We start from the raw sequence: 13,497 nt of genomic DNA, 5'->3' as shown, positions 1-13,497 counted from the left end.
AGATATCTAGGGTGACTATAATTTGGTTTTGTGCTCTATTTTCACATGGAATTTCTAAATATATACCTTCTCTGTAAAGCATTTCATTTTTTCAATGTTTTTACAGAATAAGCCTCAATGTAATAAATTAGCTGGAGCAGAGTCACACCATAGGAAGGTGTCTTTAAGATGAGAACAAACAGTTGAAAACATTTTGACTTATAAAATGTTTATGATTTTTGGTTTAATTTAATTGCACTTTTGGTTAAGTGTGTTCTTTTGCCTGTGCAGTATTTTGGTAAGCGTTGTGTATTACCTTTGTCTTAATGAAGACATTTTTGGGGCTGCAGGTAGCAAGAAAACTACCCATGCAAATAAACTTAAGCAAAAAGGAAATTATTGGGAGGCTACAGCGGTACCTTACTCTCAGCACCCTGCGGGAAAAGTACAGCCTGACTTTAGGAGAGAGGAGATCCAGGAACTGAGGTATCTATTCCCAGTGGCCCTATCAGGCCCTCTTCTGTTGCTCAATCCTGTTTCTAAGTGCTTCTGCTTCATTGTACTAGCTTTGACTCTCAAGTCTAGTTTCCCAGGAGAGAGATTTGATCGGCTCATACTAGGTCTGGTGTCTGCTCATCATCTTGTCAGTTGTGGCTGGTGGGTTAGAATCACGTACTACAAATATGGCCAACATTGATCAGTTATTCTCTATGACTTATGTTGTAGCTATAGACTTATATTTTATTGAGGCAGTATAATATACCACATTTTTGATATCCTGTTAAGGTTAAGTATTAACTCTAACCTTTATCTGTGGGATAACTTGACATACCTTTTAATTGGTGGGGAGTTGTTCATTGTATTTCTTTTGTTTCTCCTTCCCTTACAGCAACTTTCTCTAGTGAAAAAACAAAAGACAAAAAAACAAGCTATCACAGTTTTTCAGCTTATTTTTGCATGTGTTTGGATGGGTTCTGGAAACATGCCTTTAAATTATAATCAAATCATTCACAGATAAGTATGTTGAGCTTATACTTTTTCCTTTTTATGAATAATTGATTTATAAAAAGATTTGTAGCTTTTAGGTGTTTATTTTACATACATACTAGGTGTTTCGGGGGACATTATGTGCAAATTCAAATTTTTGGCACTTTGTCAGTAATTTTCTTCTGTTAATGTTGATAAAGATTTGGCATTATTCCTTTCATTTAAACTCTATAGCAGGTTAAAATGGACACTTGAATAGAACTTGGACTAGAGTAATGTAAGTGGCAATATGCCATTATAGAAAGAATCTAGAAAATGTGATGCATTAGGCCTTTGCATTGAAAATTTTACTGGAGAACACAAACGTTTGGCTTGCTTTGGAATAAGAGGGAGGAGCAGTGGAAGAAGGAAGCTTTTTGCTTATTGTAAAACAATGCAGTGAAGTAGTCACAGTGATGTTAGAAGTCTAGATATGAGAAACCTGGGTATATTCCATTGGAATGGCAAGTTATGTTGTGACTGAATTTGGAGCCCTCTTGTAGAGGCTTAGAATTTCTAAGATTTCAGTATTTATTAATTAAATAGGTATTGAATACCTGCTCTGTCCTAGGCTCTGAGAATAGAGTGGAGATCAAAGCTAAGACTAAGTACTTCACCAAGGAGTTTATAAGGGGAAAATCTTAGAAACTTAAGGGTTAATTGGCTTAACTGTTTAAATTTAAATGTGTCTAAGTGTTTAAATTTGGTAATACCCAGGACTTCTTGGAGAAATGACTAATTTTAGGCCTGGGGCTGGAACATAAAAGATGAGCCTAGAGCATATTGTGTCTGAAGGTAAAGAAGTGTCCCTCCCACCCCAAACAATGACGGGGTTCTGTCACAGGATCAGGAGGGCCAACAGAAAGCTCCTCCTAATGGCCAACTGAAACAATTTGAGCAGTGAAATAAAGTACTATTGGATTATACCCAAAGTTTAAAATAGATACTGTAAGTCCATACTGATAGAAATGAATGATTGAATAAATTAGTGGAAGTGGGTGCACGGTGGTTCAGTGGTGGAATGCTCACCTTCCATGCCGCAGACCCAGGTTTGATTCCTAGACCATGCACAGAAAAAAAAAAAAAAAATTAGTGAAAGATAGATAATTCTCTTGTACAGAAGAATTTCAAGTAATTTATGTGGATGTGGTCCCCCCAATGAGGTGGGGCTTAACTTCCAAACCCTAGGTTTGGGCTGTGCATAGTGACTTCATTCCAAAGAGTACATTATTGAAAGGAGGGAAAAAAGAGTACCTTTAGGGTGGAGGAACCTGACATAACTTAAGATTCATACACATGTGATCAAGGTTAATATCAATAGTGATAAGTCACGTGATGGGAATGGCACTTTACTTCTGTGGTTTTCCTCCCTAAAACCCATAACCCCATTGTAATCATGAGAAGAGCATCAGACAAATCCCAATTGAGGGACATTTACAACATACTGGACTAGTATTTCACAAAACTGTCAAGGCATGAAAAACAAGGAATATCTGAGAAATGGTCATAGCCAAATGGAGCTATGATCACTAAATGTGACATAGTTTTCTGGGTAGACTCTTGAAACAAATAAAGGAAATTAAGTAAAAAACTAGAGAAATCTGAACAAGATGTGGACTGTAGTTACTAATAATGTATTGGTTTTGGTTCATTAATTTTCTCAACTGTACTATACTAAAGTAAGATGTTAATGACAGAATGAACTGGTTGTAAGGTATATGTGAACTATCATGCCATAATAAATCTTTACAATAATCCTATAAATCTAACAGTGTTCTAAAACTAAATTTATTAAATTTTGTAATTTCCCAGTAACCTAGGAAAATTTTTTTTTTTTTTTTTGCATGGGCAAGCACCAGGAATCGAACCTGGGTCCCTGACATGACAGGCAAGAACTCTGCCACTGAGCCACCGTGGCCTACCCACAGGAAATATTTTTAAAATAAGAAATTATAGAAATTACAGTGCTTTTTATAGTTGTTGTCTTTCCTTTTTTTTTTTTTTTTACTTTTTTTATTGTATAGTATGACATGTATACAAAGCAAAGAAATAAAAAAGCATAGTTTTCAAAGCATTCTTCAGCAACTAGTTACAGGACAGATACCAGAGTTTGTCATGGGCTACCATACGATCCTCTCATATTTTTCCTTCCAGCTACTCCAGAATATAGGAGGCTAAAGGGCTTAAATATTTTTTTATCATCACAATTGACTTTTTTCCTTCTTTTTTTTTGTGTAAAATAACATATATACAAAAAAGCTATAAATTTCAAAGCACAGCACCACAATTAGTTGTAGAACATATTTCAGAGATTAACATGGATTACAGTTTCACAATTCTAGGTTTTTACTTCTGGCTGCTCTAAAATACTGGAGACTAAAAAGAGATATCAATTTAATGATTCAGCATTCATATTTATTTGTTAAATCCTTTCTTGTCTTTCCTATTTGTACTCAAATTGATTTTTTCCAAATGGAGCCTGTTTGGGAAATTAAATATCTTGGTAATTTTGCTCTATTAGTATTTGAATGATACCTGTTTAAAGATTTCAAGGATGCAGAAGACCTGAAAGCTTATCCTTGTTTACATTGTTTAGAAACAGGCTAATGTAATTAGAAACATTATAGGACAATATACTCTTCTATTGTGTTTGAAAGAGAAGGCTTTGTGAAATCTGGTATTAGGAAGGGAAGTCTAGTAGGGAGTGAAACCTAAGGAATGACTGGGGATTAGAGGAGCTGTGGAGAATTTGTTAGTGAAGAGACTAAGAAAAGTACTTGGGAAAAAAAAGTTGAGAAAGCGAGACTTGTTTGAACAAAAAGACTTACTAGTTTAGGGGAAGCAAGGAGTGAGTTTCATTTTATTCTTTAGCTTTTAGTTTTCTCCTCCTTGTTACCTCATCAGTGGTTTTTGTTACGATTTTAATTGATTCAGCAAGTATTTGAGTGAATTATGTTTAAAATATTATTTTTAAAATATTATATAATAAATTGTAAGAAATATAAAAATAATTCACAACCTTTGTTTTCAAGAAATTTACAGTTTAAAAGTCAGAGGGAAGGGTAAAACACCGCATGAATAATTTTAATACAAGCAAAGTGAGAAGGGACACAGAAAATAAATAGGGCCAGAGTGAGTGTTAGAGGTTTGCAGGAAGGGAAAGATCAAAATCAGATTGTATTTTTCTGCAAACCTGCAGTTTAGCTAATAAAAAGAAGTTTATAAAAAAACAGATTGTACATACGGAGAAGAATCATAAGTTTTCGTGTAGAGTTGAAGTTATGAATGGATAAGCTTTTAAGGGTCAGTGTTGGAATAGCACCTGATGTGGGAGAAATATCATGAATAACATGAAGAGAAAATTCCTAGGCATATTTAGGGAAACAAGGATGATGAGGTTATTGGTCTAGGGATTAAGAAGACAGAAGGTTGGAATCATTGATGCGTTTTGAGTTAGGAACCCAAAGTGAAAAGAGGGTGGAACTTGGACTCAAAATGTTTCAACTCATTTACATTAATGTAATGTATGTAATGTTTGGGATGCTGCTTAAATTTTCAAATGTAGTTTCCTTTATTGTGGGTGTTAGAGCAAAATTCACAAATTTCTAAGGATCAAGTGAGGTACTCTATGCAGAATTTTTTTTGGCAAATTATAAAATACTTCGGATATGTTATTTAAATGTGAACCCTGGAAATGGAAATAGGCAGAAAGAGATGTGATACCTGATATAATCTGGCAATTGATTTAGATGTGGAAGTAGTTAGGGAGAGGGAGAGAGAAAAGACTTTTTCGCTTTCTGGATGATTGGAAACAGGTGGTGCAATTCACAGACCTTGAGAGATCAAAAGGAAGAAGAGCTGGTTTAATAGGGAATCTGATGAATTTTTTGTTTTTCTTATAGATTTTATTTTTAGAATAGTTTTAGATTTACAGAAAAATTGAGGAGAGGGTATAGAGAGTTTCTGTATACTACCCCAGTTTCCCCTATTGTTAACATCTTGGTTTAGTGTTGTACATGTTACAGTTAATGAACCAATATTGATACATAAATATATACATAAAATCAAACTATGGTGTGTCATAGTTTAAGATTAATCAGTCTTTCTATTGTACAATTCTGTGGGTTTTAACAAATGAATACTGTCATATATTTACCATTACCATATCATACAGAATAGTTTCTCTCTGCCTTAAAAATCCCTATTTACCTGTTCGTGCTCCCTCCCTCAAACCCTAGGCAACTAATTACTGATCATTTTTAAAAAATTAACTTTTAATTTTGAAATAATTTCCTATTTACAGACCAGTTGCAAAAGTACAAAGCAAATACAGATAACCCCAATATACCTTCTTTCTAGATACCAAGATTTACCAACTTTGATGGAGTCAACTTTGAATAAGTGTAATTTGAAGTACTGATGAGGTTTCCAAGTGGTTATGTCTACTAGGCAATTGAAATGTGGACCTGGATCTTGGGAGAACTGGTGAAGCTGGATATACAAACAGGAACTCCATTATCAACATTTCCTGGAAGCTTATTAGATAAATAAGCTAGGTTGTGAGAAGACTTTTTGTTGTTTAAGGTGCTTGCAAAATTAAAACAGATTAATTTTGTTACAGATTTTGGAGTAGAGGGAATGAATAATAAGAGCTAATATGTATTGAGTTTTGTGTTTCAATTTGTTTAATATTTAAAATGATGCTATGAGGTGGTTCCTAGTATCCTCATTTTTACAGTTGGGGAATCTGAGGCACAGTGGTATAAAGTATTTGTTCAAAGTCACCAATTAATAAATGGCAGCACCAAGTTCAAATCCAGGCATGCTGCTATGGGCCTGTCTATATGTATTTATCCATCAATTATGAAGTAAATCTGTTTAAATTAAGAGGCCTCTCTTAGAGGAGGCCATGGCAGAGTCCCCGGAGTATAGGATGGTGTTTGGTCTGCAAACAGCATGGGCTGTTCTTAAGTTATAGCCAATTTACTGTCTTAATGAATGGAGAACAGTACTTTTAGGTATTTTCATTCTCAAATCGAAGAAAAGATTTCATGGAAATACTGTTTTAAGATATGTAGTTGAAATGCTTTCAAATAGTTTCTCAGAATAATAGCTTGCTAGAATGTCTGCTATGTGCCAGATACCTGGACTGCATGCTTTATGTTTATCCCAGGTTGAATTTACCACTTGATTTTAGCTAAACTTATGTATTTTTTTAACATGTGATCTTGTATCAGAACTTGACTATTATGCTTGTAAGAAGAACTTTATTATAAAATTATTTCCAATCATTTATTATAAGGCAAAAATTTAAATGGTAACTAGAACAAATTTATTATGTCAATAAGTTGTTTTTGTATTGAATAAGTTAATAAATTTGCACTTAATTTTTTAAGAGCTTATTAACATACTCTAATTTTGTCTGTTTTATTCACTTAAAGTATTCTTGTTTGGGAATATTTTTTAAACAAAACCTTCATATGCTTTTTTTTTTTAAGGGAATTTATTATATTAGAAGTGTACAGCTCTGAAGTCATAAAAATGTCCAAACTAAGGCATACAGATAAAAATACCTTGACTCAAGAAACGCTGATGGCTCCAGAATATTTGTCAGCTGGGAAGACACATGACTAGCATCTGCTGGATTCTTTGGCTTCTGGTTTCAAACTGCTTCCCCAGGGAATTTACTTTCTGCATCTCCAAATGTCTGGGTCTTGTGTTTGCTCTGTTGGCTCTGAAGCTTTTTCCAAAATGGTTCCCTCCAAAGGACTCCAGTAAGTGAGCTAGCTTGAATGGGTAGAGACAGGTCTCCATGGAAACAACTTAATCAAAAAGATCCCAACCAACATTATTTTTTTTTTTTTTTTTTTTTTTTTTTTTTAAAGGAAAGACAGAGAGAAGGAAGGAAGGATAGAAGGAAGGAAGGAAGGAAGGAAGAAAGGGAAACATTTTTAAACATTTTCTTGTTTTTATTGTATTCTGTTTCTCCGTTTTTGTTACATGGGCTGGGGCCGGGAATCGAACCGAGGTCCTCCGGCGTAGCAGGCAAGCACTTTGCCCGCTGAGCCACCGCGGCCCGCCCAACCAACATTATTGAATCAGGATTAAGGAACATGTCTTCCTATGGTACACAGCAATTTAAAAATGAGCACATTCTAACTTCTGGATACCAAAAAGTCATTATGTTCTTTCCAAATATAAAATAAATGAATTCCATCATAATATCACAAAAGCATAAAACCATTTGACTAACTGTACTAATGCAATACAAAGTCAGAAATAGCACAGAATCTCCATTATAGGCATGTTCTGTCCTAAGGCAGAATTCTCCTCTGGCTGTGGTCCTGTAAAACTCAGAACAGGTTATGTGTTGCCAGCATGCAAAGAAGGGGCAGTCATAGAATACATGTTCCTATTGCCAGAGGGTGAAATTGAAAGGAAAACAGGGGTCACTGGACTCTTCTGCAAACTTACCTGGCAAACGCCTCTAAGATCTCAAAGTCTGAGATGCATATAACCTCAGGGCTTTAGGAAGTAGTAGTCCCACTCTTTCAAGCGGCTTACTCCGAGTCCTGCTCTCTGCGAATGCTAAGATGAGGGTTTCAACGTGGGAGATCATTGAGAGGTCCGCCTTTTTCTCATCTCCACATTTTCCAAACATTGGGGCAGCACTTAGGCTCTTTGCCATCTCTGGGGCACATGTTCAAACCCTTCAGAACAATGAGATGGTCTCTAGGCTCTCCCCAGCCCCTAGTTTATGTGCGCTATCCTCTCCGAGTCCTGGGGCACTGAACTCTTCTTGAACAACAAAGCACGAGGCCCACACTCTGCCTCTGTGGCATTCTCGCCCTTTCCACGTATGGGAGGGTCCACTCTCCTGTCCTGAGATTTCCTGGCTCCAGACCTTAGCTTCCATGGTTCTGCCTCTGAAGTCAGTTTTCCTTAAATTTATCCCTTTTCTGTTCCTTTTAGTCCATACTGGCATTGGTTCCATTTATACAGATCTTGTAATACTCTTGTTGGTTTTCTGTGCAGTATGAAGGGATCATAAGCATCAGATAATAGAACTTTCCACAGATCCTTTCTAGATAATTCCATCTCCAATCCTCGCTTGTCTTTTAATGGCTGACTGCTTCCGAATTTCGTTAAATCCTTATGTAGGGTCCTATTCACTGGGGCCCCCCTTCTGGAAGCCCAGAATTTTCCAGATCATCAATTTCTGATTTCTTTATACCTAAGAGTTCAGTTCTCAACTTCTCTTTCCTGTTGCATTTTGTTGTCAGCTGCAAGGAGAAACCAGGCTGCATTTTCCACATATAATTTAGAAATTTCCTCAGGAAATTATCCCAGATTGTTTCCTTTAAAGTCTGCCTTCCATTCAACAGCAGTACAAAATTTTGCCACATTCTGTGCCACTTTAAAACAGGGGCTGCCTTTCTTCCAGTTTACAATGACACATTCCTCATTTCTATCTAAGGCCTTGTAGTTTGCTAGCTGCCTGAATGCAATATACCAGAAATGGAATGGCTTTTGAAAAGGGGAATTTAATAAGTTATTAGTTTACAGTTCTAAGGCCAAGAAAATGTCCCAATTAAGACAAGTCTATAGAAATGTTAGATCAAAGGTATCCATCCAGGGAAAGATACCTTCGTTCAAGAAGGCTGATGAAATTCAGGGTTTCTTTCTCAAGTGAGAGGGCACATGGCGAACACAGTCAGGGCTTCTCTCTCAGCTGGAAGGGCAAATGGCAAACACAGTGTCATCTGCTAGCTTTCTCTCCTGGCTTTCGGTTTCATGAAGCTCCCTGGGAGGCGTTTTCCTTCTTCATCTCCAAAGGTCGCTGGCTCGTGAATTCTTTGCTTTGTGGTGCTGCAGCATCCTCTGCTCTCTCCAAATCTCCCATTCTCCAAAATGTTTCCTCTTTTATAAGACTCCAGAAACTTACCAAGACCCACCCAAATGGGTGGAGACATGTCACCTAATCCAGTTTAACAACCACTCTTGATTAAATCACGTCTCCAGGGAGATGATCTGATTACAGTTTCAAACATACAGTATTGAATAGGGATTATTCTGCCTTTACGAAATGGGATTTTGATTAAAACCTGGCTTTTCTAGGGTCCATACATCCTTTCAAACCAGCACAGGCCTCATCTGAGACATCTTTAGAGTCTACATTTCTACCAACAGTCTCCTCAAAGCTTTCTAGGCTTTTATCACATTCCTCACAATTCTTTCAAAATCTTCCCTTATCCATTTAGAAAGCCATTTCAACATGTTTGGTATTTGCAAATCACAGTACCCCACTTCTCTGGTACCAAAATCTCTTTTGGTTTGTTAAACCTGCCAGAATATAATATGCCAGAAATGGAACAGCTTGTAAAAAGGGAATTTATTATGTTGCAAGTTTACAGTTCTGAAGCTGTAAAAATTTCCAAATGAAGGCATCCAGAGAAAGATACCTTGACTCAAGAAAGGCTGATGGGTCTAGAATACCTCTGTTTGCTGGGAAGGCATGTGGTTGGCATCTGTTGGGGTCTCTTCCCTGGGGGCATTTACTTTCTGCCTTGCCAAACATCCGGGTCTCTTGTTGGCTCTGAAGCTTTTTCCAAAATGATTCTCTTTTAAAGAACTGAAGTAAGTGACCCACTTTGAATGGGTGGAAACATATCTCTGTGGAAACCATCGAATCAAAACTCCCCACCCAATTATGGGTCACATCTCCATGGAAACAACTATCAAAAAGATCCAAACAATATTGAATCAGGATTAAAGAAATTTTTTTTTTCTTTTTTTTGTAGTATGCAACAGCAGTTTCAAACCTGCACAGTAGTTTTTTTCAGCTCCTAGAATCTGGTGGTTTATGGTTTTTGCCACATTTGAGAAATTTTCAGCCATTATTTCTTTGAATAATTTTTATGCCTCACCTCCTTTCTCTACTTTTCAATTTGTCTCATATATTATGGTCAGAGTTTTATGCTGTACTGAGCATCTCCTCCAGCTTGTCTGAGAACTGGAAGTGATCTGTTTATTTTTTTTTCTAAACTAAATTCCATCCTAGAAATGAAGTAATGGTTTATGAAATCATGAACTAAGAATTATTTAGTAAAGGTACAGTTTGCTTTAACCCCATGTGCCGGTTTGAATCTTCTTTACCCCAGAAAAGCCATGTCCTTTTATCGTCATTCAGTATTGCCGTTTGGGACCTTTCTGATTGTTTCCATAGAGATGTGACCCACCCAATTATGGGCGGTAACTTTTAAAAAAAATTTATTTATTAATTAAAAAATTAAGAAACCAAATAAAACATCAACATATATAATCAGTAATTCACAATATCATCACTTAGTTGCATATTCATCATTTCTTAGAACATTTGCATTAATTCAGAAAAAGAAATAATAAGACAATAGAAAAAGAAATAAAACGAACACAGGAAAGAAAAAAAAAAAAGAGATTATACCTACCATACCCCTTACCCCTCGCTTTCATTGATTACTAGCATTTCAAACTAAATTTATTTTAGCATTTGTTCCCCCTATTATTTATTTTTATTCCATATGTTCTACTCCTTTGTTGACAAGGTAGATAAAAGGAGCATCAGACACAAGGTTTTCACAATCACACAGTCACATTGTGAAAGCTATATCATTATTCAATCATCCTCAAGAAACATGGCTACTGGAACACAACTCTACATTTTTAGGCAGTTCCCTCCAGCCTCTCCATTACATCTTGAATAACAAGATGATATCTACTTAATGCATAAGAATAACCTCCAGGATAACCTCTCGACTCTGTTTGGAATTTCTCAGCCATTGACACTTTGTCTCATTTCCCTCTTCCCCCTTTTGGTTGAGAAGGTTTTCTCAATCCGTTAATGCTGAGTCTCAGCTCACTCTAGGATTTCTGTCCCACGTTGCCAGGAAGGTCCACACCCCTGTGAGTCATGTCCCATGTGGAGAGGGGGAGGGTGGTGAGTTTGCTTGTTGTGTTGGCTGGAGAGAGGGGCCACATCTGAGCAACAAAAGAGGTTCTCTTGGGGGTGACTCTTAGGCCTAAGTTTTAAGTAGACTTGACCTATCCTTTGTGGGGTTAAGTTTCATATGAACAACCCCCAAGACTGGGGGCTCATCCTATAGCTTTGGTTGTTGTGGGTGGTAACTTTTGATTACATCGTTTCCGTGGAGATGTGTCTCTACCCATTCAAGGTGGGGTTGCTTACTGGAGCCTTTTAAAAGGAAACCATTTTGGAAAAAGCTTTAGAACCCATACAGCCAGAGACTCTGGAGATCAAGAAGGAAAACGTCCCTGGGGGAGCTTCATGAAACAAGAAGCCAGAAGAGAAAGATAGCAGAAATTGCCATATTTGTCATGTGCCCTTCCAGCTGAGAGAGAAACTGAACTTTGTTGGTCTCACTTGTGTGCAGGTAACTTCTTGTTGGTGCCTTAATTTGGGCATTTTCATAGCTTTGCCTTCGTTTGGACATTTTAAGGGCCTTAGAACATGTAAACTTGCAACTTGGTAAGTTCCCCTTTTTAAAAGCCATTCTGTTTCTGGTATATCACATTCTGGCAGCTTACACACTAGAATACCCCATTAAAAATATATATAATTGTGTGAAGAGGTTCATAAACTTTACCAGACAGTGAAGGGACCCATAGCACATAAAAAGAGATTAATACAACGCAGCCTGTCATAGTCATCTAGCATAATATCTGGCACTTAATAAACACTCAAAAAAATATTAGTTAAATGCACAGAGAATAAGTGAATTAAAGTGTAGCAATTTCAGCCATATAGCCATTGGGTAAAAAAAAGCGTGACCATACAATACACTTTTTTTTTTGTCATGGCCAAGAATAAATTGTATATTTTTGGTCTGACCGGAAATCATTTAGGTTTGACACTTTGCCTTTGAACACAACACAAAACAACAACAGCAAAAAAACCCCAAATAATCCCAGACTATACTAGAGCACAATGGTCGACTATTAAACATTTCAAAGCTGGTCACATATGGAACGTTTCCTGAAAGAACATAAAAAATGTAGCTAGAATAAGAATGTATAATGTTCATCCTCACACAAGAAGGGAGACTAGAAAAGGATAATGCATTGAAATGATTAGCAGGTAACAATTTTGTGTATTTACCAGCAATTTGAGGCAGACAGAATGGTTGGAGGATTGAAGACATTTCAGCATACTTGTGTCCTGTCAGATACTCTGGTATTATATAGTATAAACAACTGCTCAGTACTATTTCCATTTATTTTACTTATATAATTTTTTTTTCTATCTCATATATGACTGAACACATATATTGCTTTAAAATTAACAGTCACAATTGAAGAAACATGGTTTCTTCTCCCTAGCTGACCAAGCTGCTGAATCTTAAAGCGTCAACACATGTAGCATCTTATTTTCATTGAACAATTACGGCCTTCTATTTTGATTATTCTTGGTAAATAGTGATTTTACTGTCCCGGTGGCTTTCAAATGCCATTCGTGACAAGTGGTTTAACTTGGTGGTTACTGCTTTCAAGAGATTATATTAAGTGAATCCTCATTTCCAGTGCAATCTTTCATTCTCTATCGTGATTGGCCAAGGAGTACTATTTTGGCTGCCAGGGCTTCATTTTGCTGAATATGATATTCCTAAAATCTCATGGATAATTTTTTGTCATTTAAAAATATGTCTGTAAGCAGTGTTCTGAACAGGTGGCCTCTTCAGGTTTTAATTCTCTTGTTGTGAAGTCTTTTAACACAGTCCTAAAAGCAGATTTCTGTACGTTTTTTGTAGGTTCCAAGAAATTCTTTAAATTGATTTATCTGATCAGGTTCTGGTATTTGGGTAGCCATAGTCTTTTGTTGTGCTTGTTAGTCACCTTTTCTGATGAATGAGTTCCCTTTCTGTTCTGGAAAAGTGGTTGTCCAACTTTTGCTTGAATGTCTCCAGTGAGGTTAGATTTCTTACATAAGCACAGGCTCTTACATCCAGCACCAGTGAGAGGCTGGGTACTGTGCTGTGGATCGAGTCTGGGGTTGGCTGGCTGGGGTCAGGGAGAGTGCTGTAGCAGCTGGAGAACAGAGAACTTTTGGATTCTGCGCCTCTGAAGGCATCTTCTCCTTCCAGCCCCGGGCCAGGGCCAATGGAGAGGGGCTGGGATTGAGTTGGTGGACCCGAAGTCCTCATTTCCTCGGACTACAAACCTAGTAATTGGGAGTTTAGGAGGAATGAACACTGACCAAGGCCGGTATATACTTCATTTTAGTTATCTCAAGAGAAGACAAGGGCATTAATGAATTGGCCTTGGTGGGAGTAGCAGTGAGCTCTAACGCCCTCCCTGTTCTCCCTTTCTGGCTTGCTTCTCCTGCTTGCCCTTAGTGATATTAGGGGCAGCGGTTTTCTTTTTTCCTTCCTTTTGGTTCGTCCCAGCTGCTTGTCCCAGACCTCACCCAGCAGCTCCGCATATGCTTGTTGAAATAAA

General features: G+C 37.1%; 1 protein-coding gene and 1 pseudogene across 1 annotated transcript in view; one reads left to right on the top strand and one right to left on the bottom strand.

Moving 5' to 3' along the window:
• Window positions 1-13,497, top strand: part of SMURF2 (SMAD specific E3 ubiquitin protein ligase 2) — a 152,153-nt gene that overhangs the window by 40,771 nt on the left and 97,885 nt on the right. The gene's annotated exons all lie outside the window — the stretch shown is intronic.
• On the bottom strand, window positions 12,599-12,898 carry LOC143687024 (mitochondrial import inner membrane translocase subunit Tim9 pseudogene; annotated as a pseudogene).

Source organism: Tamandua tetradactyla, chromosome 6, assembly GCF_023851605.1.
Source record: "Tamandua tetradactyla isolate mTamTet1 chromosome 6, mTamTet1.pri, whole genome shotgun sequence".
NCBI lineage: Eukaryota > Metazoa > Chordata > Mammalia > Pilosa > Myrmecophagidae > Tamandua > Tamandua tetradactyla.
This window is presented reverse-complemented; position numbering and strand designations above follow the sequence as displayed.